This window comes from Castor canadensis, chromosome 3, assembly GCF_047511655.1.
Source record: "Castor canadensis chromosome 3, mCasCan1.hap1v2, whole genome shotgun sequence".
NCBI lineage: Eukaryota > Metazoa > Chordata > Mammalia > Rodentia > Castoridae > Castor > Castor canadensis.
Window position 1 is genome coordinate 102,322,596 of NC_133388.1, and position 26,719 is coordinate 102,349,314.

The window sequence follows — 26,719 nt, forward strand, 5'->3', positions numbered from 1 at the left end:
GTAACATTGTATTTTGCTACATTACTTTTATCATTGAGTAATTGAGATATTTCTTTTATCATTGGGTGATTTACATAAATTGCAAATCTTAAACTAAGATTTTACTCTAATCTGAAAAAGTTCAAACCATGTATATTTAATCATTCAGCTCCATCCCATTACTCACCTTTTAGATTTTTTGGATTTCAAGGGAATTGTTATTGAAAAAGTCTGAATGCTCTCTGTATGAGGAGTTCATGTAAGTCAATATGAAATAATAGTTCCAATTCTTAGATAGGCAGAGGACATAAACAGACATTTCATTAGTGAAAAGTGGTTGAACTAATTTTATCTATAGAAGCAAGGCTTCCATATTTCTTAGAATCAAATAAATAAAAATTTAAACCATGATGTACAGTTTTTCACCTACAAAACACCAAAAGCTGAACAATACTGTTTCATGCTGGTGATGGTTTGAGCTATAAAGCTTTGCTTATCTGAACTCAATGGCTCCAATTTTGGCAATTTGTATCATGAGCTATGGAGGTATTTATTCATGTAAGTTATTATGCATAATAATTTTATTCCAGGACTATTTTCTAATGGTATAATTGTAAGTTCTGTATCACAAAACATATTTATTAGAGTATCATTTGTAACAGTGAACATTGGGAACAACAAAATGTCCATAAATAGAAGACCATTAAGACACATTAAGATACTTCCATATGATAGAATATTATGTAGTTATTTATAATTTGCAAGCCTGAGAATTATTTAATTACATAGAACAATCCTGAGGATGCAAGGTTAAACAACACAGCTGAGCAGTCTTGCCTGTACAATATTATTACAACTATGCATAAAATGTGCATAGGAAAATATTGAAAACTAACACAATGAAGTTTCAGCACAAGCCCTCTTATAATGCTGATATAATATATATAATTTTTCTATTTTCTATTTCTGTACATTTCTCATATTTTGTGAAAATGCTATGTCAATTCTTAAAAGGCACTTTAAAGAAGTTTGTCATTTGTAAATATGTAGAATTTTTTCTAAGAATGCCAAGTAAAAGTATTAGCATTAAGGGAAAATATAACTGGCATATTTAAAGGCTAGTATTTTGGAGTTTTAGTTAAGGATCCAATAAATTTTTTAAAAGATGGTCTCAGAACACATGATATCACCAAGCTGAATTAATTTAGGATTTCTTTATACTTCAAAAGATTAAAATATACAAAAGAATAAATAAGCCAAAATATTAAAGTAAAAATTATTACTTTTTTAAAAAATAGTACTGTTCTCTATCTCTTCGTGAATGACAAATTCTTCCCTGTCAAACACTCAGAAGATCCTTCAGTCACAGAAGTGACTTCCACATGAAATCCACTTAGCAGTTTACTTATTTGTTTAAAAGGTAAAGAAAGAAGCTCAAATATAAGCAGTTTTGTTACAGCCTGCCATGCATTCAAGTGATAAGATGAAAATAAGTTAGAAAAGAGTTTGGGAACACATTCTTTCTAAACAAAATTCATAGTGCTTCCAGTGGAATGTAGTACAAAGAATTAATTATTCTTTCAATCCTCCTTGAACGGCCATCAAAGCCAACAATGCAATAGGATTACATCTCCCAATAAGAAGGGCTAACTTTACTAAACCTAAATTAAATGGCTTGAATTTTCTTGACATCAATTCTAAAACACCTATTTAGGTACAATTTGCATTTATAACAGTCCAATTCTTCTAGAAAGATTTTAAGTTCAAATAAACACACACTTCCAAACAAACTTATTTTTAACTGTGGGAAGAAAATATGATCAGAATTGATTCTTCTTGGCAAAGGTTACTAACTGTGATACATGGCAACCAGCCTTTCTGTGAAGGGAAGTTGAGAATCTGAATAAAGGCTTTCAGTTTTAGGCCACAAGGGAGTCATCTAATGTACCACAGAAACAAATGCATAATTGTGTTTATCTGAATGTGTCTGAATTTCTCTTAGTAAACAACATAAATCCTGGAAGAATTTAGTAAATTCAGAATAACTTACAACAAGGATCAATGTATGACTCACAAATGACTTTGCTGATGACTTGAACAACTGTCAACTAGGAAAGCAAGATACCAGGAAGGGCGAGAGCATGAGGCCAGATTGACACTGCGCACTTCTACTCTGTGACATTGGAGAAGTCACTTAATATGTCTTCTGCTACATATCCTCCACGGTAAAGAGTTTCCTAAAACTCAGGTGAATTCTTTATCAAACGAGGTAGACCCACAGTCCTCTTCTACCAACTTGAGCTCTCCTCCTAGAACTAATTAACAAATTAAAACACACTTTCCCTCAGAACTGTTTCTATCGAATGACAACTCATGGGAAATGAATGATTACATTGGACAATGAATTAGTGGCGCATGATTGTTAGTTAATTTAGAAAAATATCAAGGCTAACAAGAAACTTCTTCCAAGGTGAATCTGCACAGACACAAAAATGAGAGGTGTACAAACACCATCAGTCATGAACAGAGCCCAGACATCCTTGCTCTCTCTGTTCCTTTCTCTTTGTCTTCCTTTTTGATATTCCTATAAAGATATGCTCTTTACCTTTACTGAAAACCTTTACTATTCTAGCATCTCTTCATTGGTGTTTATATATCTATATAGAATTGGCTCATTATTTTTTCCATTTGATAGTTCTTAAAGTATCTGAAAATGTACACCAAAAAAGTTTTGTGTAAATTTCCCAGTTCTTTCAATAAAACTTCCAGACACTGCTTCCTCTTTTTGCTCTTCCAGGTTGTTAAATTCCCTTCCAAAGTTTTGTGCGTAGACTGTACAGAAGAAAGTAAGTCATGTACTCAAGAGGCACACTGAGAATCATGATCAATATGCTATATTCTGGATGCTCCCCTTGGGCACCTACAGCAGGTTTGGGGGTTTCAGCCTCTGTGTCAACTAAATCACTATGTTCACAGATACAAATGGCCACTTCCATCACCTGTAGGTGCACTGAATTTTCTCTAAGTATCTACACTATTCCATCCTATAATTTTCAGCTTTGTCAAGATTGACTTAATAATCTCATTCTATATCCATGAAATTAGCTCCTCCACACTCTCTATACACAAATACAATAAATATGTTATCATCTACCCTGTGGAGGAATGATTCCATGTTAGCTATCCAGAAAACTAAATACCTCTGTCCACATCTGTCCACAGATATTCTCAGCAGCCTTATTTACAACAGTCTCAGAACAGAAGCAACCCAAACATACACCGTGAACAGAGTGCCACAGCCATACGATGAGACACCACTTAGGAGCAAATAGAAACTAGCATGCCACCACATGGATGAATCTTAAAACATATGTTGAACAAAAGAAGCTACCCACTAAAAGAGAAGACACTGCAGGATTCCAAGGAGGTGAATCTGAGAAAAAGCAAAATCTATAATAATAAAATTCAAAACGGCAATTGCCCATGAGGGTAGAAGGGCAAGAAATGAAGGGGTTCTCTAGAGAGCGGGAACTGTTCTTTATGTAGATCTCACACACACACCACACACACTACACATATACATACCACACAATGCACAAAATATACACATACATACACTAACTACACACACATGCATCACACATATATACTATACACATACACACCACACACTATGCACATACATACCACACAACAGAAAAAATACACAGACACACCCATTGGTTATCCACATACACATCACACACATACACTCATATCATACACCCATGCACACCACACTCATGCACACTAAACACACACACATTATACACACACCACATATACATCACACAGACACACATACTACCCACACCACACACAAATATGTACTACACATATGTATAACACACATGCCACATGCATACACATCACACACATCACACTGCATATATACATATATACCATATACACATATGCAGTCATACACATGACCATGCAAACACAACACACAATATGTGGAATGCTCATATACACACCACAAATATGTGCACACAAATATACTTACTGTACACATGCACACAAAAATCATATACACACCACAAATATACACACAGAAGACATACCCACTACACACACACCACAAATACACAGAGAAACACATATATATGCACCCTACATATTCACACCACTTATGCACACATAGCCAAAATTTACAGAATGTGAACTAAAAAGAGATCTTTATAGTATAAAATTATGCCTCATTAAAGTTGATTTTGTAAAAGAAAAACAAAAAGGGGCTTGGAAGCATGTCTCAAGAGTAGAGCACATGCCTCACAAGCAGGAAGCCCTGAGTTCAAGCCCCAGTCCCATCAAGAAAAGAAAACAAAAAGGGAACAATCTAAACTATTCACACAGCAGACACTGACAATGAAAGGTAGGAATTGCTGGTAGATGCAGACATGTGCATAGAGGAGTAACCAGAAATTTGCTGAGCCAAAGAAACCTGCACAGAGAGAACACAGCACATGCCTCACTCACAGGAGTCAACAACACTAACCTGAGTGTTGGCTGTTTCCTCTGTTGGGGGTACAGACTGGCAGGCAGGGCATGCAAGGTAGCTTCCTGGGAAACTGGAAATGTCTCTCATGCTCATAACATGTGTTTCTCAGGCACTCGTATTTCTCCAAGTACATTCCACAGTGGGCCTGGCTGGCAAGTTTCTGGTCAATTACACCTTAATAAAAACTATATTGAACAGAGTACTGGTGGCTCACACCTGTAATCCCAGCTACTTGGGAAGCTGATATAGAGAGGATCACAGTTCCAAGCCAGTCTGGGAAAATAGTTCCAAAATAACCAGAGCAAAATGGACTAGAGTTGTGGCTCAAGCAGTAGAGCACCTGCTTTGCAAAAAAAACTATAGTGAATAAAGACTAAGATAAAATTTTGAGTTGTGAGTCAGAAAAGGAGAAATGTCAAAATTCATATACATACTGTTATCATTTGCATAAAAATTTGAGTTTAATTAATGAAGTCTGAACAAAAACTTCAGATAAAAACCTTCTGAAAGCAGAGTATGTCAGGAATCCTGAGAAAATGTAAAGGTCACTGAGTTAAGATGAACCTGGACAAGGGGACAGGGAAGGAGAGGCACTGGGTGGTGCCTTTTGAATAATGCATTTGATGCATACTGCTTTTCAAAATATAAGCATATGTAGAAATTTTTAAATTCTGTTGAATATTCTGGAAGGACCTAGTGAGGGTAAATTTCTAATTATGGTATGGACAAATAAATATACAATGTTGAGGGAGATCATAAAAAATGTAAACACATTCTGATTTTCTGAATGCTTCAAAATGGTCTTTAAAAATTTGATCACTTTATTTTTTAATTTACTATTGTTTGGGGTGCTGGGGACTGACTCCAGGGCCTTAGGCATTGCTACGTCCACATGGTAGCAATGAGCTACACCCCCAGCTTGATCTACTTTAAAATAAGTAAAAGTGTACATCAGTAGAGCTGTGTCTAACACAAATGCAACCACAGGTAGCTGCAGCTAGTCAGACAGTACAGATGAATATCACCTACTGGAAGCTGAACTTGAGTCTGGCATTTTCCCAAAGTTTCATACGTAACAACTACTTGCTCCTTATAACAAACCACCTTAAGTCAGCTACCAGATTGTCTTAATGTGAATATGAGGAAACTTACAGAAAGCAAATTTATGTGGGTTGCAAGTTTCCCCAAGGAATTTACATTTGAATCAAGCTTTCTGAAATTTACCCCACATGGAAACATTGAAGAGTCACTAAGCATTGCTATAACTTGCAATAGATGCTTTACTCAAGAGGGACTGTATTGGTAGCAAATGCTACGTTTCTCCAATCCTTCTCGTCTCAAGCTCAGCAGGATGGTTCTGGTTTGGAATGGAGTCAGTGATTGCTGCAGATGCCCTTAGAACCCCAGTTTGCATTTCTCCACCCACTTCTGGTCTCAGGCACAGCTGTAACAAATGCCCTGGTTGAATGATGGTGCTGGAGCTTTTGGTTGTTCTCTCTGTATTCGTGTTTTGACCTCCCTGTCACCTCACTTCTGTTTTCTGGAATCACTCACAAACTCAAAACCACCAGCACCAAAAATCCTATTACTTTTGGGGTACCCTAAACTAAGGCAGGTTTATTAAAAGCTGAAGGTGTCTGAATACCATTTGTAATGACTGACATTTTTATCACATTCTTTAATGAGTTATTAAGTCATACCTCAACTGATAAACTACAGGACATTCATTTATTTTTGGATGCTAAACCATGTTGCATTCCCAAAATAAAACTCACTTGGCTACAACACATATTTTTATATGCTGTTGGTGTGTCTTTGTATTGTGTTATTGAGGATTTTTTTGTCTGTTTTTGTAAGAGATACTGCTCTGTAGTTTTCTTGTGCTGTCTTTGTCTGGTTTGTGGCTTTTGTTGCTTTTCTTGGCCTATTCGTTTTGTTCACTGGACTGAGTTTTTTCTCGCTCCTGTTACCACTGTACCTAACTGGGCCTAACTGGGGGCAATGAGAGATGCAGAAAGGACACAGGATAGATAGACAGAAAGTTAGGGCCAGGTGTGTTGGGCACTCAGGTGGAGATGCACAACAGCCTCATTGCTTCTTATCTCTATTAATCTGTTCTCTTTACTCTGCTTCTTTTCTCTACCTTTTCTTTAAGGCCTTACTCCTTTACAAATCTTTAAAGCCTTGCTTCTAAAGTTTTTCCTTGAAACCTTGCTTCTAAAGTATTCTTTTCTGTTCTTTAGTCTCTTTCCTTAGACTGGCTCTATCCCATGTTTTCTCTTAGCTGTTCGTTAGGATAGTCTCTCTTAAAGACTTTACCTCCAGACTTCTGCTGTCCCGTATTCCCTCTTTTGCTTTCTTAAAGCCTCAGTGCTCAGACTTGCGCTGTTCCATGTTCTCTTTAGCTTTAGCAGTTCCCCTTTAGCAATTCTCCTCCGGCAATTCTTTTCCCTTCAGCAATCCTCCCTCCAGCAATTTCCCTTCAGCCAAAAACCCCCCATCCAAAAACCTCCCTTCATCCAAAAAAAACTCCTTTCATCCAAAAAAAATCTCCTTTCATCCAAAAGCCTCAAGTCCTCCTTCAGCGAGTCTTTTATACCCAGTGGTAAACAAGGAGGTGGAGTAATGTTTCTCAGGGAGGGGTGTGACGTTGTATCAAGAGAAACATGTGTTAAACAACTTAGGAAAAGCAGCTGAGCTGCATCTCACCTTCTAGTTCTCTTCTGCCACTGGGGCTGTGCCAAACTCAGCCCATAGATTATTTTACATAAACATCTTAGGAAAAACACCTGCTCTGCATCTTATTCTCGCCCTGTTCTGCAGCTGGGGTTGTGCCAAACTCAGCCTGCAGAACACTGGGCACAGTTATGCTGATGTCCAGGTCTCATAGGCTTCTCATAATCTGCTCCCCACAGTTCACTATTTGGTTAGCACCTTAGCAGGACTGTTGTGGTGATTTCTGTCTCCAACACAAGTGCAGCACCTACTGTTGCTCGCAGTCACCTTGGAAAGACACTGCATCCATCAGGGCTGTCTGACTGTCTCTCCCTGGGCTAAGTTGGTGGCCTATGGTGACACCATACAATTTTTGTCCTCCACTAACTGCCACAGATTGCTCTAACATTTTCAACAATTCCCATGGAGATAAATTGTCCCTCAGTGTGATTAAATTAAATTCAGTCTTCTCCACAGCAATATTTTTAGGCCAGTTTGTTAGTTTGGGAGCCCATTGCTGCTCTATGTTATCACAGCCTCCCCTGCCCTTGGGCAAAGCAACTACATCAGGACTTGAGAGCTAAGATGTGGGGACAGAGCCACTACCTCTGAATGATACTCATCTTTAGGAAAAGAATGCTGAGCAGGGCATTGCCTTTGTTCTTAGCTTGCTTCTGCACATGAGCAGCTGGGGAGGGTGATTGGTGACAGCATTGTCACCTTTCTGCTCCCAGGGTACAGATTCTGTTCTGTGAGTTGGAATTGGTAAGGGAAGGAGCCCCAATCTTGATGCTGCTCTTGAGAGAGGGATCCCTAGGCTCCTGGATACAATAGCCAGGAAAAGCCTTTTGTCCTGTTGACCTGATAGTTGTGAGGGAGACTAGTAACAGAAAAAAAAATACACCCCATGAAACTCAACCCTCTTCAGCAAAAGGTCACACCATGCTGAAATCCTCTTTGTTCCCACCCAGTACCATCTTTGGACATCTCCTCTTATGGTCATTTTATGGCCGGGATGCAGTTATAAATTCCTTTGTAGTTATAAAATCCCCCAAAAGACAGGGGAGTTTCTTAACCAGTTCAGAACAGAAAATGGCTCATGCCCAGTAAAGGGAAATCTGACCTTTCAGGGAAAGCCCTCTACTTATGGCCTTATGAATATTGGTCACATCTCAAGTATACAATTAAAAACATGGGAATCAGCATAAGTGCATACATGGAATGCCTCATGTTATATAACAACACCTTGTCAATCAAATCTACAGATCACTCTTTCCCTCCTGCAAAGACCACTCAGATTTTTTCATTTGCTATTGCACCCTACAAATTACCCCTTGAACAAAGACCTGGGCTTCAATACCATCTAGCCAGAACATTGCTCTTTTTTATTTTTGCATTGCCCAAACTTTCTTTTCTTTTTTGATAAAATTTTAGTACTACTTTGCAATCTATGTCTCTGTGTCCAGTTTTTTTGTTTGAAAAATGTCAAGAGCCTGAGATCTTCTCAACCAGCATCTTCTAAGACTATCACCAGTAACAGGTGGAAAGGAATGGGTGTGATCAAATGTCACAGTCTAGCAGTTGTTGGAGTGTTTCTCCATTTACTGACTACTGCCCTTAGGAAAATAGATAGAGGCTTTGGTTTTATAACTTGAATTTTTTTTTTAACAGCTGTGCTTGTTTTGCAAGGGAAGTGGTCTGTAGAATTCCTGAAGTTGCCTTTTGGCAGTAGAGGGACACAGTTTCTTCCATTCCATCTGAATTACTGTTTGTTTACTTCTGGCTTTCCTCTTGAGCTACTTCTTTTTTTTTATTGTTTTATTATTCATATGTGCATACAAGGCTTGGGTCATTTATCCCTCCTGCCCCCATGCCCTCCATTACCACCCACACCACCTCCTCCCTCTCCTCCCCACCCCCACAATACCCAGCAGAAACTATTTTGCCCTTTTCTCTAATTTTGTTGAAGAGAGAATATAAGCAATAATAGGAAGGAACAAGTGTTTTTCCTGGTTGAGATAAGGATGGCCAAACAGGGAGTTGACTCACATTAATTTCCTGTGCGTGTGTGTTACCTTCTAGGTTAATTCTTTTTGATCTAACCTTTTCTCTAGTTGCTGGTCCCCTTTTCCTATTGGCCTCAGTTGCTTTTAAGGTCTCTGCTTTAGTTTCTCTGCATTAAGGGCAACAAAACCTAGCTAATTTTTTAGGTGTCTTGCCTATCCTCTCCCCTCCCTTGTGTGCTCTCGCTTTTATCATGTGCTCAAAGTCCAGTCCCCTTGTTGTGTTTGCCCTTGATCTAATGTCCACATATGAGGAGAACATATCACCAACACCTGTTGGTAGTGGTGTTGCTAATGATGGCCATTCTAGCAGGGGTGAGGTGGAATCTTAGTGTGGTTTTAATTTGCATTTCCTTTATTCCTAGAGATGGTGGGCATTTTTTCATGTGTTTTTTGGCCATTTGAATTTCTTCTTTTGAGAAAATTCTGTTTCGTTCACTTGCCCATTTCTTTATTGGTTCATTAGTTTTGGGAGAATTTAGTTTTTTAAGTTCCCTATTTACTCTGGTTATCAGTCCTTTTTTCGGATGTATAGCTGGCAAATATTTTCTCCCACTCTGTGGGTGTTCTCTTCAGTTTAGAGACCATTTCTTTTGATGAACAGAAGCTTTTTAGTTTTATTAGGTCCCATTTATCTATGCTCTCTCTTAGTTACTGTGCTGCTGGGGTTTCGTTGAGAGACTTCTTACCTACACCTACTAACTCCAGAGTATTTCCTAGTCTTTCCTGTATCAACTTTAGAGTTTGGGGTCTGATATTAAGATCCTTGATCCATTTTGAGTTAATCTTGGTATAGGGTGATATACATGGATCTATTTTCAGTTTTTTGCAGACTGCTAACCAGTTTTCTCAGCAGTTTTTGTTGAAGAGGCTGCTATTTCTCCATTGTACATTTTTAGCTCCTTTCTCAAAGACAACTTGGTTATACTTGTGTGGCTTCATATCTGGGTTCTCTATTCTGTTCCACTGGTCTTCATGTCTGTTTTTGTGCCAGTACCATGCTGTTTTTATTGTTATTGCTTTGTAATATAGTTTGAAGTCAGGTATCGTGATGCCTCCAGCATTGTTCTTTTGACTGAGTATTGCCTTGGCTATTCGTGACCTCTTGTGTTTCCATATAAATTTAACAGTAGATTTTTCAATCTCTTTAATGAATGTCATTGGAATTTTGATGGGAATTGCATTAAACATGTAGATTACTTTTGGGAGTATCGACATTTTTACTATGTTGATTCTACCAATCCATGAGCATGGGAGATCTCTCCACTTTCTATAATCTTCCTCAATCTCTTTCTTCAGAAGTTTATAGTTTTCCTTGTAGAGGTCTTTCACATCTTTTGTTAGGTTTATATCTAGGTATTTGATTTTTTTTTGAGGCTATTGTAAATGGAATTGTTTTCATACATTCTTTTTCAGTTTGCTCATTGTTAGTGTATAGAAATGCTAATGATTTTTCTATGTTGATTTTATATCCTGCTACCTTGCTGTAGCTATTGATGATGTCTAGAAGCTTCTGAGTAGAGTTTTTTGGGTCTTTAAGGTATAGGATCATGTTGTCTGCAAATAGGGATATTTTGACAGTTTCTTTACCTATTTGTATTCCTTTTATTCCTTCTTCTTGTCTAATTTCTCTGGCTAGGAATTCCAGTACTATGTTGAATAAGAGTGGAGATAGTGGGCATCCTTGTCTGGTTCCTGATTTTAGAGGGAATGGTTTCAGTTTTTCTCCATTAAGTATAATGCTGGCTGTAGGTTTGTCATATATAGCTTTTATAATGTTGAGGTACTTTCCTTCTATTCCTAGTTTTCTTAGAGCTTTTATCATGAAATGGTGTTGGATCTTATCAAAGGCTTTTTCTGCATCTATTTGTCTTTGCTTCTGTTAATGTGGTTTATTACGTTTATTGATTTTCATATGTTGAACCACCCCTGCATCCCTGGCATGAAGCCTACTTGGTCATGGTGAATAATCTTTTTGATGTGTTTTTTAATTCGGTTTGCCATTATTTTGTTGAGGATTTTTGCATCAATGTTCATTAAGGAGATTGGCCTATAGTTCTCCTTTTTGGAGGTGTCTTTGCCTGGTTTTGGGATAAGTGTAATCCTGGCTTCATAAAATGTGTTTGGCAGTTTTCCTTCCCTTTCTATTTCATGGAACAGTTTAAGGAGGGTTGGTATCAGTTCTTCTTTAAAGGTCTGATAGAATTCAGCAGCGAATCCATCAGGTCCTGGGCTTTTCTTTTTGGGGAGACTCTTGATTGCTACTTCAATTTCATTTTGTGTTATAGATCTATTCAGGTGATTAATTTCCTCTTGGTTCAGTTTTGGATGATCATATGTATCTAGAAATCTGTCCATTTCTTTAAGATTTTCCAATTTATTTGAATATTTTTTCTCGAAGTAGTCTCTGATGATTTCCTGGACTTCCATGGTATTTGTTGTTATCTCCCCTTTTGCATTCCTGATTCTACCAATTTGGGTTTTTTTTCTCCTCATTTTAGTCAGGTTTGACAGGTGTCTATCGATCTTGTTTATTTTTTCAAAGAACCAACTTTTTGTTTCATTAATTCTTTGTATGGTTTTTTTGGTTTCTGTTTCATTGATTTTAGCTCTTATTTTTATTATTTCTCTCCTTCTATTTGTTTTGGGATTTGCTTGTTCTTGTTTTTCTAGGAGTTTGAGATGTATCATTAGGTTATTGATTTGGGAATCTTTCAGTCTTTTTAATATATGCACTCATGGCTATAAACTTTCCTCTCAGGACTGCCTTAGCTGTGTCCCATAGGTTCCAGTAGGTTGTGTTTTCATTTTCATTGACTTCCAGGAACTTTTTAATTTCCTCTTTTATTTCATCAATGACTCATTGTTCATTAGGTAATGAGTTATTTATTTTCCAGATGTTTGCATGTTTTTTGTCTTTACTTTTGTTGTTGAAAAGTGAATTAAAGGAATTAAAGGAACCACAGTTGTCTCATCAAAGGGGATGCATAAAGTAGAACAAAACTGCACAAAAAAAAAAATAAAAATAAAAAACAAAAAACAAAAAAACCCACAAAGTGTCCCAAGTTCAAATGCAATACAGTTTCAGTAAGTTTTTCAGCATGCAGGTGTAGTTTGGTTGTTTTGTCATCAAAGGTAGGGAGAGAGGAAAAAAAAAAGAGTCTGAAGACAGTTCACTGAGTGGTATCTGCAGCTGTGGCTTGCCTGCCCACTGCTGTTAGCCTGCTGTTGCTGGAGGCATTATTTATGCAGATCTCAGGGATGAGCTTAGCACTCACCTGGCCCTGCAGGCTTTGTTTACTCAGAGTTCTCCTGTGCACAAGCCTCTGCTACAAGCTTTCCCCTTTCCAAGCACACTGGGGGAGGTGACACTGCATCTGCTTTCTCAGGCTTGCATGTTTGTTTACAGTTCATGTGGGAAAGTGGGTCTTCCCCCCTCTCCTGTGGAGTTTTCCTCCCACCGCCACTTTTACAAGCTTTCCCACTTCTGATTACTGGGTGATGCTGCTGCTCCTGCCAGCCACCATGTTTGTTTACAGCTCACGTGGGAAGTGGGTCTTCCCTCCTCTCCTGTGGAGTTTTCCTCCCTCCGCCATTCTCACAAGCTTTCCCACTCCTGGTTGCTGGGCGCGTGCCCCGGCTCCCGCCAGAGCCTCTCCGCCCGCCTGGCTTGTTTATTTACAGTCCCTGGAAGGATTTCCCTTCCCCCAATCTTCGGCACTCAGTGTGCCCCACCCTCTTTCCTGCATGTCTTTATTGTTCTTATTGCTTATTAGTCAGTTTCTCTTTTTTCCCCGGGTGGAAGTCAGTCTGTCCAGGGGGCTATGCTGCTCTGGCCCAGGGTTGTCTGTGGGAGTATCGCGGTACCGCTAAGCTCACCTTGTCTGCGTCTTCCCAAGCTGTCTGGGCGCAGGTGACTGGCGGCCTGAGGGCCCTCCTGATTTCTCTGTTTAATGTGAAGTGGAGATGCTCTGCACTGGCTGGAGGTGTGGAGGGGTCAAAGTTTTGCCTGTTTTCATTGTTTTGCCTGCAAGTTGTGTCTCCAGTGTCTCTCCAAGATTTCACTATAAGAGGCACACTTTCTGCTTCCTCCCTCTAGCTGCGATCTTGGAATCTCCCCACCTTGAACTACTTCTTGAATATTGTCCCCCAAAAAGCTTGAACTTGCCTATGAAACAGAACATCAGAAATGTTTTCACCACTCACTTTACTTTTCTTTACAAAAGACAAAGACAATTTTGCACAGACATTGCAATTTTTCAGCAGAACACTGGCACTCAAGGATTAAGCATTTGCTGAGAAACAAAGGCTTGAGGTGTAGTTATTAGCAATTTTGCTGAACTTCAAATTTGAATCTCAGACTAAAAGCTGGTGTTCAGGAATGGGTAGGTTTTTGAGTAAGCAATCACTTAACATTGCCATCCCAGGGGAATGATATTATTTTCTAGCTGTCTGCTTTTCCAAAGTGACTTAAATGAAGCAAAACTTTATTTCTTTGTCAAGCATGATCATCATCTGAAACATGAGTAAGTGCCAAAAATGTTGTAATGTACATGAGCAACACACAGCTGGCATAAATATTAAAAGCTGTCTGGATCCTATAAAGTATTTTCACATTTTAGAATTTCCTATTAAAGATTTTAAGAACACTGAAATTTTAATGGAGTTTTCTCTTTTACCCAGCACCACCACTAGCTTCTCAAGGGCAGGAACCCATCTCTCCCTCAATCTCAAATGCCACATACAGAGTCTGACTTACTGTATATCCTTACAAAACACACTTGAGAGTGACTTCACATCCAGATTGAGTTGAAGCAAACACAATTTCAGATACTATGACAAACAGTATATAACCTGCCGGTAACAGATTTTCTTTCAAATTTCATACCTCATGAGTTCCATGGAAAACTAAAAATTTTCATTAGATGGTCTTTCCAAAAGATGCCCCTTCCAACACAGCATAATGTGCAATTTGAGCCTTTCTCACATGTAAACATTACTTTTTAAATCATGCATATTGTTATAGTCTAAAAAATTAGATTAATTGTTTAGGTTAATCAACACTGTTCCTCACTGTTATTACATGTGAAATAACAGAACTTTACTCAGAACTTTAATTTCCACAAATGGTATTCTATTCTGAGTCTTGAGTTGCATATTGCAGTCTTCTTCAAAAAAATCAAAATTAAAAACGGATGTACATATGCTGTGTATCCCAGTAGTTTAATAACATTTATGTTTTTTAAATCGGTGAAGTTAGGAAGGAAGATTGATATGTAGACAGACAGCTACAGTTGGGTATAATGACAAATAATTCTAATCTTTGGTTTCTGGTCTACAAATAAGCCCCAAATAAAGTAAAACATTTGATGACACAATCCATTTTTCCTAAGTTGTCTTTTTTATTAAGATCCCTATTTATTTATCCTCATATATCATAATCTGTGACTAATTATACCTGTATTCCTATTCATTACTTATCATTACTAATCTCATTGGGGCCACCTAATATAATACAATACAAAATGTGCCTTGTGTTGGAAAGTAAAATCAGAAAAATCTATTTTTATAACAACCAATTAAAATGACATTGAATTTTCTAAAGTACATAAAAATTGTGCTGTTATGTGCTACAGCTTATGCTTAAATTATGTGTTGATTTTTATAATTGGTTTCTTATCTGTGCACAATTAACAAGACTTACATGGCTATCCTAAACTTTCCAGAAAAAAAATTAGACTTTTCACATTTGGCTGTTGTGAATACTTTTAAGTAAAACTTAAGTAACTGGACCTTGCCACATAATCACAGAACCATGTCCAAATTTCAATATCTGAAATTGTGTTTGCATCAACTAAATCTTGATGTGAAGTCACTCTCAAATGTGTTTTGTAAGGATTAACAGTAAGTAAACCTCAGACTACAACACACTTGCCTTTTGATGTTTTCCAGCCTTTCAACTACTCTTGCTGATTTGACTTGAAACTTTTCCTTTTGCTCCTGCTTTTATGTAACTGATAATGTTGTAATCATTATCACCTAGAAAAAGAGCTTAAAGTGAGAAGAGAAGGTTGAACTACAACCGCTGCTACCTTACAGACAGCATATCTGTAATCAAAGCTAAGCTAATTTTTTCTCATTTATCCTGCTTCATTACTTAGAGTTCAGTACGGGAATATGGTAGACAGAAAATATTAAATCAGCATTAATCTCTCCCTCTCCCTCCTCTATGTGCTCCTCTGGCAAATGGAAGATGAGCTCTGCTAGACTGTAGAGAGGAGCACTGCAATGGTGCATGTGCTTTGCACAAGGCAGGTGTGCAGTGATGGCAGGGTGGCAAGCAGTGGTAGCTGTCATTGATGTGTCACATCACCTCCTGATTGTTCTCCCAGTGTGTCCAGTCACCTTCTTCCATGTCCGTCCTGCTCTGTGGCTGGGGCCACCACTCTGAAACATACTTTCATGCTGTTTCTATTCTGTTTTTATTCTGGTACATTATAAAGACTCTAGGTTCAAATCCTTTGCCTCCCACAAGTGTCAGGAGACTTACAGCAGGGCTTCACCATTTCTTTACTTGTATGCATAATAAAAATATGTATAAACCATCTCACAGTGCTCAGATAAATTAAATTTGATAATATGTGTGAAGTTTACAACAGAGGACCTATGATGTGATGCATTATCAGTAAACAGCTATTATTTATTATTGTCATAACTATAGGTATTCTTCAAGGATTGGTTAAAATGGTTCTTGCTTTTTATTTTAATCAGTTCTTGCATTGCCTACACAGCTGTAATATGAAGTTTAATCTCGGTGTCAAATATCTTTTTCCATTTTTCCTTAAATTCATTTCTGTAGTAAGAAGAACTGATTCAAACACCAACTTCATTGAGCTAGAATAATGTCTGTAATCTTGGCTCCATGTTCATTCTGAAAGATGCAGAGAGAAAAGAAATTATGGGGATCACCTTCATTTTAAGCACCCTGTATTTTCCAAGCTTTCTGCAATGAGTTTCTAATTGAATAAAGATTTTCCCAGCACATATTTTAAATATATATACAGTATAATAATATATAATGTTTAATGGTGCTCTTATTTATGTATGACATCACTTTGCTAAAAATTTTTAGAGTAATCAATTTTTGAATATACATAAATGTCTTCTCTAATACTTTCATGGAGATATGACTCATTTAGCATAAAATTTACACATTTAAATCATACTATTTAATTTTTTAGTATATCCAGAGTCACAGGCTTTAATTTTTCAACAATGGTTTTCAGTACAAAAGTTCTGTGTATCTGTTGTTAAACATATTCCTAAGTAGTTTGTTTTTAATGTTGTTATGAATGAAATTGTTTTCTTAATTTAATTTTTAAATGTTTCATTGATAAAATATAGAAATACAACTGATACTTATACATTGATCTTGTACCCTGCAGTCTTCTGAAATTCATTCATTCTAATAATTTTTAGTGGATTCCTTGTGATTCTTTAATGACAAGGTCATGTCATTGAAAATATTGATAATTTGACTTCTTCCATTCCAATCTTAATACCTTTCTTTTTATTTCTTTGCCTAATTTCCCTGTGTAGAATTTCCAGTACAACATAAGTGGAGATGGTGAATACTTGTATTGCTCCAGAACGTAGGGGGATGTACACAAATCTTTCACCATTAAGTATGTTGTTAGCTATGTATTTCATCATGGGATTCTTTTAACTTGGTGAGGAAGACTCCTTCTATGCCTGGGCTGTGGTATGTTCTTCATACCTGCTGTTTTCCAGCCTGCTACTCTCCTAGAACTTCCACGTATTCACCTCTCCAGAATGTCCAAACATTTCCTTTGGGATTTTTATGGGAGTTCACAGTGTAAGCATGATTGCTCATAGACTCACCAAACAGGGTTAGTCTAGTCAGAATTAGGGGGGTGAATTCAAGTATGATATATTTGATACACTGTAAGAACTTTTATAAATGCCACAATGTACCCCCACCCAAGCACAACAATAAAAAAAAAGTTACTGGATTTTGTCAAGTGCTTTCTCTGCATCTACTGAGGTGATCATAGTGTCCTTTGTTCTGTCAACATGCTATGTGACATTGAATGAATTTTAGATGCTAACTCAGCCTTGTATTCCTGGAATAAGTCCCATTTAGTCAAAATCTTTTTAGATGTTGCTGGATAAAATTTTCTTGGATTTTGTTAAGGAATTTTGAGTCTATTTATAGGAGATACTGTTGTGTAGTTTCTTTTTTGGTGATAACTGCTTTAAAAAAAAATCGGGGTAATACCAGCCTCCTAGGATGCATTTGTAAGCATTCTCTTCACTACTATTTTTAGAAGAATTTATGAAGAATTGGGATTAATTCATTTTGAAATGTTTGGTAGAATTCCCCAGTGAAGCTCAGTTAGAATTATCTTCTTTTCAAGGGATGTTTTGAAGTCACTAACTCTATCTTTGTACTTGTAATGAGTGTACTCAAATTTTCACTTTCCTGTGTCAGGAATCTGGCATATGACAATTCGCATTATTTCCTTATGTGCTAGTTTCCTAAGGCTGGTATGACAAAGAGCCACAAATCTAATGACCTGGAGCAGTAGACTGGACCTAAATCTTTTTTTTTTCTACTGCTGGAGATTGAACACAAGGCCTCACATATTCTAGGCAAGTGCTCTACCACTAAACTACAGCTCCAGCTGCAGCAGCTGAAGTTTTAAAAGAAGGTGTCAGCAGGGTCAAGCTCCCTCTGAGACTGGGTAGTGTACTTCCTTGCCTCTTTGTACCATCTGGTGATGATCATTGATCCACAGTCTTCCTTACATGAAACTGCATCCCTAAAGACTCTGTCTCTGCAGTCACATTGTATTTTCCCACGTGCTTATCTTCACATGGTATTTTCCACTTCTTGTATTTATACTAGCCATATTGGATTAGGCCCACTCTAATAACTTCATCTTAACTTAATTACAGCAAAGACCTAGGTCTTATTTTCAAACGAGGTCATTTTCACCAGGGTTAGGACAATTGTTTTGGAGCCACTGGAATTTGGACTGAGGATTTTGTACTTGCTAGGGCAGATGCTGTACCACTTGAGCCAAGCCTCTAGCCCTTTTTGTTTTGCTTATTTTTTAATAGAGTTTCACGTGTATGGCTGGATCAGCCTGGACCACATGCCTCTGATTTATGCCTTCTGCATAGCTGGGATGACAGATAGTTACCACCATACCCAACTTTACTGGTTGAGTCAGAGTGTCATTAATGTTTTCCTCAGGCTGACCTCAAACTGCTATCCTACCAATCTCTGCCTCCCAAGCACCTGGAATTGCAGGCATGAGCCATCACATCTGGCTCAATATGTTTCTTTAACATACACAATTCAAACTAAGGTCATGTTCGCTGTTAATATCCATCATAATGTCCCCTTTTCCATGCCCAAGTTTAATATCTTTCTTTGTCAGGATTTCCAAAGTTTTGTTTAACTTTACCAAAAAAAAATCTTTGATTTCATAGCTGGTCTATATTCTAATTTCTATTTTGGACATTCCAATTCTACCCAACATTTTTTACTTCCTTCTGCTCACTCTATGTTAGTTTGCTTTATTTTTCCCTTTCTGAAAGTTGAAAATTAGGCTGTTCATTTGAAGTATCTCTCCATCCTTTAATACAGGCCTTAACATCTATAAATTTTCCTATAGGCACTGTGCTGGCTGCACCTCAGAAACTTTTGTATGTCAACTATTAATTTTCATTCATCTCACAGTATTTTCCAATGTCTTGTGATTTCATCCTTGACACACTGGTTGTTTACGAGTGTTTTATTTAATTTTCACACGAGTCAATTTATAAATTTTTGTTGTGATTTCCAATATTATATTCTGATAGAATAGAATACTTAATATGATTGCAATCCTTACAGAATGATTAAACTCAGTCTGTCTTGAGGAATGTTCCATGCTCACTTGCAAAACAATCTGTATTTTGCTGCTGTTGACTGGGTTGTTCTGTACATGTCCCAAGAGACAAGTTGTTGCTAGTGTTGCTCAAACCATGTCCTTACTTGTCGATCATTTCCCTGTTTGTCCTCTCCTGTATTGCAATTGAAGTATTGAAGTCTGACTGTTATTTGTGAATTGTCTATTTCTCCTCTCCAATTTTGTTAGTTTTTTTGTGTATTTTAGGGCTTTGTTGATATGTGCATATACATTTATAATTTTATTATCTTCCTAATTGGTTGATTACTTTCATCTAGTTAAAGTTTCTTCAGATTAGTCTTTCTGAGTCCCACCTGTGTTGGGTGCTCTGTCTTCCTTTACTTCAATAAACTTCTTTCTTGCTTCCCACTCAAAAAATGATAAAATTTCTTATTTTATCTCTAGCAACATTTTTGAAGTCTATCTTGCCTGATATTTTTGTAGCCATTCCAACTTTCTTATGGGTGTTGTACACACCACATATTTTTTTCAACTTTGTAATTTCAACCTATTTGTATATTTGAATCTAAAATATGTCACCCATAGAGAGCATCCAGTAAGATATTAACTTTTATCCAGTGGGGCAAGCTCTGTCTTTTGATTACATTGCTTAATCCATAAACAAGCAATCTTAGTATTGATGAAATCATTTTACATTTTATGTCACTTTTGTTTTTCCTGTCACCCTGGGATGAGAGTAGTTTGGGGAAAGCTGTTTTTAACTCTATGTTTGCCATATTCCTCAGCTAACCTGTCTGGCCCCATTGAAATCACACTCAGCTATTATCCTCCACTAACTGCTGTCTTATTCTTCTTTTCAATATGTTTCTCCACAGTCTTACCCAATTAAATTTGGCCCTCTTTAGTGGATTGGGTTTTTTTTTTTTTTTTTTTTTTTTTGGTGTTGGTGTTTGAACTCAGGGTCTACCTTGAGCTACTCCGCAAGCCTTTTTTGTGATGGTTTTTTCGAGATAGGGCCTCACAAACTATTTGCCTGGGCTGGCATTGAGCCAGATCCTCCTGATCTCTGCCTACCGAGTAGCTGGGATTACAGACATGAGCCACTGGCACTCGGCAAGCACACAGTCCTCTTGCCTCTGCCTCCCATGTGCTGAGAATGCAAGCATGAGTCATCATGCCTGGTTCATCAGCCACTTTTTTGACTAATACCAAATGTCAAACAAATTGAAGCTTTTGATATTGATACTGGGGTGTTGTTATTGAGTTTGTGCCCCTGCATATGATTGAAGACACCAGACTGGAGTTAAGAGATAAAGCTGGCATTATAGCATGCATGTCATCTCAGCCATACTAGGTTGTTCTGAGGCTAGTGTTTAAGGCATGCTTAGAACCATGAGGACTCATATTAGTTGCTCAGCGTTTTTGGATCTACTCTCAGAAGTGGCTAGCATGTGGTTAGCTTTAACTTACTGATGTTGTAGAGCTACCAGCCTCTTTCTAGTAACTATCACCTCCATCTCCATTGTTTGCAAGTTAGACTAGAACTTCACCAAGATCTCTTATAAATAAAGTCAACTATTTTGGAGAAAGCTTCAGAACTCTCTACTATGAAGCCCTGTATCTCTCCCTGGCAACATCTCTGAGATACTTTAGGTCTGGGAGTAGGGGGACAGTAGTTCCCTTCTCTCAGAATAACACCACTTCTTTACAAGCAAGGCATGGTCACCTATAGTTTTCCCAGCTTACCTCTCCTGGCATGGAATCCCTTCCTCTGGAATAATGTGGGTGATGATATGCACCCATGGCTCATGAAGTATGGAGTCCCTGCCTCACAAAGTGGGAGCTAGGTGGACAGAGGGATCCCTCAGCTTCTTAACTGCACTTGTCTGGAGTGACAGATGGAAGGAGAAGTGCTGTGACCTGCACTGCCATAACCCTTCACTGGTTCCTGTGAGGAACCAGTCCTGTCTTCTTGGCTACACACACATGCAGTGAATCTGCCATCCGTCACACTGAGCTCTAGGGGGAAGAGTGTGGATTATGTCTCATTGTGACTTAAGACTCACTGTTCTTACCATGATTTAGTACTCGTATGCAATGAATGTTTCTATTTCTTGAAGAAATTCTCTGTCTTAAGGATAATTTCTAACAGCTTTAATTTTTTGTATATACATTGCACACAATTTTCCCCAATTACTGCTTATGTGTCACTGGGAGTGGCCAGCAGAGCTCCTCACAGCACCTCTGAAGTAAACCTGTGTCTTGCCTTTGCACCAGATGATCCTCTTGCTGCTTCACCTGTCTGCCCATTCTGTGTATTAGAGCTGATGACAGCTGTCATATCTAGGACAAAACCTTGAGTTTTCTGTAAGATAGAATTGTTCAGCAATAAAGTATCTTCTGTGTTTCATCATGGTGCCTTTGTCCCTGGATTCAATTACAAGTGGTGGTATGTGCATTTCTTGAGATTCCAGCATAGAAATTCATTAACTGGGCAGAAAGTTCATATAAATGACCTATGAAGACCTCTTCTCTCTTATTTCTATGAATATACTACTCCAAGACATACTTATAATATAAATAAACCAAATTCACTAGAATACAAAGAGTTAAATCACAGTAGGTTGAGTCGACTCCCTGAGAACAGGCAGGAGCAATCCCTCACAGCTCACAAAGTCAACCTGGACTCAACATTCCACTTTCTATCCACTCAGAGCCTCCAGCCCTGAGTTCATCCTGTATCTGTGTCATCCAATTAGGTTTAGTATTACTGTCTGTCTGGACATCTTCAAGATCTTTATTGAGGTATTCTTGACATACAATAGACTGCACATATTTAAAGTGATATACATTAAGGTTTGTATACACCAACAGAAAGGTACCACTAACAATATGCATCACCTCTACAAGTTTGCCGGTCCATCTGTGTACCCCCATTTCCATCCTTTCCTGCCTTCCCTCCATCATCAGGCAGTCACTGATCTGCTCCCTGCTACTCTAAATTAATTTGTATCTTCTAGAATTTTATATAAATAGAATCATTCAGGGTTACTCTTTTCTGTCTGGCTTCTTTCACTTAATAAAATTATTTTGAGTTTCACATACTAATATGTAATAAAGTTTCATTCCTTTTTATTGCTGTATAATGTCCCATTTTATGAATAAACATGATGCATTTATTTATTTTCCTTTTAATGTACATTTAGGTTATTTCCAGCTTTAGTATTTTACAAATAAAACTGCTGGGGAAGGCCCTGTAAAATCTTCGACAAATATTTTCATTTCTCTTGGGTAAATACCTAGACATGGAATGGTTGACTCAAATGGTAGGAATATAATAAACTTTGTGATAAACTGGCAAGATTTTCCAAAGATTGTACCATTTTATCTTCAAACCAGCAATGTACGAGAGTTTTTAAAACAACAATATCTTGGCATGGAGATGCACAATTGAAGTCCCAGCTACTCAGGAAGATAAAGCAGGAGGATTGCTTGAGCCAGGAGTTCAGGAACAGCATGGGCAACAGAGAGAGACTCTCTGTCTCACAAAAAACAAACAAAGAGCAGCAATAGAAATTAGACAGCTCTGATATTATCTGTTTGACTTAAGTGTGTCTACAAGTACCAGCAAACTATGGGTCATGTGAATAATGATGATACACTTTAAAACTTTTTTTTGTAATTCATAATAGGGTACTTATCACTGATTATGAAAACTTTCCCTATGACACTGGCATCTATTTATTAGCATAATATTAATTGTACAAAGGAGTTTCATTGTGATATTTCCACACATGCATATAATGTACTTTGATCAAATTCATCTCCTCTATTACTTTTTCTTGACTCCCTTCCCTCCATCCCCCTTTTTAACAGTTCAGTACCAGATAAAGAGATAGAGATATATTACTTCAATAATGTCCATCCCATAATATGCTCTCCTTTCACCCTTAACGCTCCCATTTTTATAATCGTATCATATTATAAAATATTTATTTAACAGACTATGAAACAAAATTCCTCAGCATCTTCTGAATTTTTTCAAAATGAGGTAGTGAGAAGGCCTCTATGAAGTTATTTTTCACACTGTGAGCTGTCACTTCGTCCTCAGTGTATGTTCCCATCAGATATTAATAACACTGCTATCTAAGCAGTAACTTAATTTTTCCCTTTTACATATTTATTGCTTTATAAATTGGCAATTTATAGCTATATATTTGAAAGATACAGCATGATGTCATGATGTATAATACATGTGGAATAATTAAATCAAGCTAATCAGCATATCCATCACTTCAATTTCTTACCTTTTTATGCAGAGAGCATTTGGAATTTGTCCTCCTCATAATTTGGAAAGGTAAATTACATATTATTAACTATAGTCAATGTGCAGCATGAAAGATTTTGTCAGAGACATTTGCTCCTCCTGTCATTTTCTCACTTAAATGTCTGTCCCATCTGATTATGAGGGATCCTTCGAGGAAGAAATTTTGTTTCATTGATGCCTAGTCCCTCAACTGGCTTTACTATTTGTAGATAAGAAAATCCTTCAAACAAAAAGCAATGGGAGTGGGGTAAGCAGCTCCTACAGCCACTAAATCCAGACCCTACCTAAATCCAGACCTATCTAAAACTGTTTGGCATTGTCTCAGATTAGGATAGACTGATGGAACTGGACAGAAAATCCAGGACAATTCCCAGTTACATGTTAAATTTTTGGTTTACAAAGGGGTATTTGAAATTGGTGGAGGAAAGAAACCTTTTAAGAAATATTAAAATAACTTTTATCCATATAGAAAAAGAAAAGAAAGAAATTCAGTCATTTAACCAGAAGATAAGAAGATTCCAAACTGATAAGCTTCTAAATGTGAAAACTGAAACCACACAAGTAATTACCCAAAAACATGAATTTCTATAAAGTACAGCAATAAAAAATTTCCAAACTATGCCCAAAATCCTGAAGAAAAAAGGAAAATATTTATAATTTTTATTATATAAAATAACTTCTGTGATGAACAAGTGAACAAATTTAAAACCCAAAAACTTAGGACAAATGATAATGATAAAATATGGAGAAATATTTACTGATTTATAAAAGGTTTAATTCATCATACCTAAAGTGTCACTTATCCAATAAGAAAATGGGCTGGAGATATAAAAATCATTTCACAGGAATAGAATATTTACAAATGGTAGACATCCTCATGAACTGATGCTCTCACTTTCGCAAACGTTAAATGTAATTTCAAAAAAATTGACATACAATTTCTCAAATATCAAATTGATGAAAGATCCTAGAGTTTGACAACATATATTATAAGGTTATCCCTGGTGAAATAGATATTCTAACAAATTCCTGGTGGAAATGAAAAGTGCACTGCTCCCTACAGAGGAGAACTTGACAATTATCACATACCCTTCACTTCTGCTTGGGTAGCAGTGCCAGTCTTGCTCAGCCTCTCAGTTTCCATGCCCTTGCGAGGGACCTTTCCACACGGACTCTGGCTTGGCCATGTGATTTTTCTCTGGCCAATTTTTATGGTCAATTACACCATAGCAAACTAGACTGAAGCCGAGCCTTGGGAAAACACTATGTGCTTCAGTCTTCTCTTGTGGATACTACACACAGTGAGAATGTGCATGGGCCAACCTGTCAGGGGTGGAAGGACTCCAGCAGGGGAATTGCCCCTTCAGCAGTGCTTCCTAGAGTGGCCATCACACAGCCTGCAAGCTGCTGGCCTAAGCATAGGTGAGACAATCCCAGGGCTACTAAGAAAGGATACTAAAGTGCACAGCTACAGACTAGCTGCTAAGTAAAAGAAGATGCTTCTTAAGTGATGACATGATCTTGACAGGGTTCAAGCATAGTATCATGAATGAGGCATGCTGTCATCATGTGCTTCTTCGTTTGATGCTATTGGAGGACTGCAAGTCACCTCTGTAGTAACTTTGCCGAAGATCCTAACCTGAATCATCACACAAAGTCAGACTATGGAGCGGTGTACAGATATGCTTTTCACAAAAATGTCAAAGCACAGAAGTCAAATGTATTTTTTAAATATCAGAATGTATTGATGTGCTTTAAGAGCAATAATCCACTAAAATTTTGGCGCCAAATAAATCTCAAGTGGTAAAAATGACTTGGGGAAATAAGGTGAATTATGTGGCTCAGCTTCCAAATGCAGAATTAAAGTTAAAAGAGGTGAAGATATAGGAACCAAATGGTAGAAAAAGAAAAGTAACAAATTTAAGAAGCACGTGTAAAAAAATAAAGGTAGGGGTGGTTATTGCTGCATATACCTGAAGACTCAATGTTATTATAACCCATAAAAACCTTGGAGTTCTACTGGCTAAAGAAGCCAATAGCCAAGAATTAAAAGAGACTATGGACTGTGTAAGAATTAAAGGAACCAAGTGTTTATAACCTTCTAGGGAGAAGAAGTAGATCAAGAAAGAGTTTAGACATGAATTGGTAGAATCAACATAGTAAAAATGGCTATACTACCGAAAGCAATGCAATGCAATTCCCATGAAAATCCCAACGACTTTCATCACTGAGATTGAAAAATCTATCCTAAAATTCATTTGGAAACACAAGAGACCGCGAATAGCCAAGGCAATACTCAGCAAAAAGAGCAGTGCTGGAGGTATCACAATATCTGACTTCAAATTATATTATAAAGCAATAGCAATAAAAACAGCATGGTACTGGCACAAAAACAGGCATGAAGACCAGTGGAACAGAAAAGAGGATCCAGATATGAATCCTCACAACTATACCCACCTCATTTTTGACAAAGGTGCCAAAAATATAGGATGGAGAAAAAACAGCCTTTTCAACAAATGTTGCTGGGAAAAGTGGTTATCCGTCTGCAAGAAAATGATACTAGATCTATGTCTATCACCCTGTACTAGTATCAACTCAAAATGGATCAAGGACCTAAATATCAGACCTGAAACTCTGAAGTTACTAGAGGAAGGAGCAGGAAACACTCTGGAACTAATAGGAATAAGCAAAGACTTCCTCAATAGAACCCCAGCAGCCCAGCAACTAAGAGAAAAGATGGACAAATGGGACTTCATAAAATTAAAAAGCTTCTGTACAACAAAAGAAATGGTCTTCTAAACTGAAGAGACTACCCACAGAGTAGGAGAAAATATTTGCCAGCTATACATCAGAAAAAGGACTGATAACCAAAATATATAGGGAACTTAAGAAACTAAACTCTCCTAAAATCAATGAACCAATTAAGAAATGGGCAACTGAACTAAACAGAACTTTTTCAAAAGAAGAAATTCAAATGGCCAAAAAACACATGAAAAAATGCTCACCATTGCTGGCCATAAAGGAAATGCAAATCAAAACCACACTAAGATTCCACCTCACCCCTGTTAGAATAACCACCAACAAGAAGTGCTAGCGAGGATGTGGAAAAAAAGGAACGCTAATCCACTGCTGGTGGGAATGCAAGCTGGTGCAA

At 37.5% G+C, this 26,719-nt stretch overlaps 1 long non-coding RNA gene across 3 annotated transcripts in view; it reads right to left on the reverse strand.

The window, feature by feature from the left end:
* The window catches only part of LOC141421639 (uncharacterized), a 123,565-nt gene that overhangs the window by 80,527 nt on the left and 16,319 nt on the right, over nucleotides 1-26,719 (reverse strand). For 2 of the 3 annotated variants that reach the window (XR_012446281.1, XR_012446280.1), the window contains one exon: nucleotides 13,351-16,228. The exons of the other annotated variant lie outside the window; for it this stretch is intronic. This is a non-coding gene — a long non-coding RNA (uncharacterized lncRNA). Of the gene's footprint in view, nucleotides 1-13,350; nucleotides 16,229-26,719 lie in introns of those variants that run through there. 3 annotated transcript variants of the gene reach the window in all.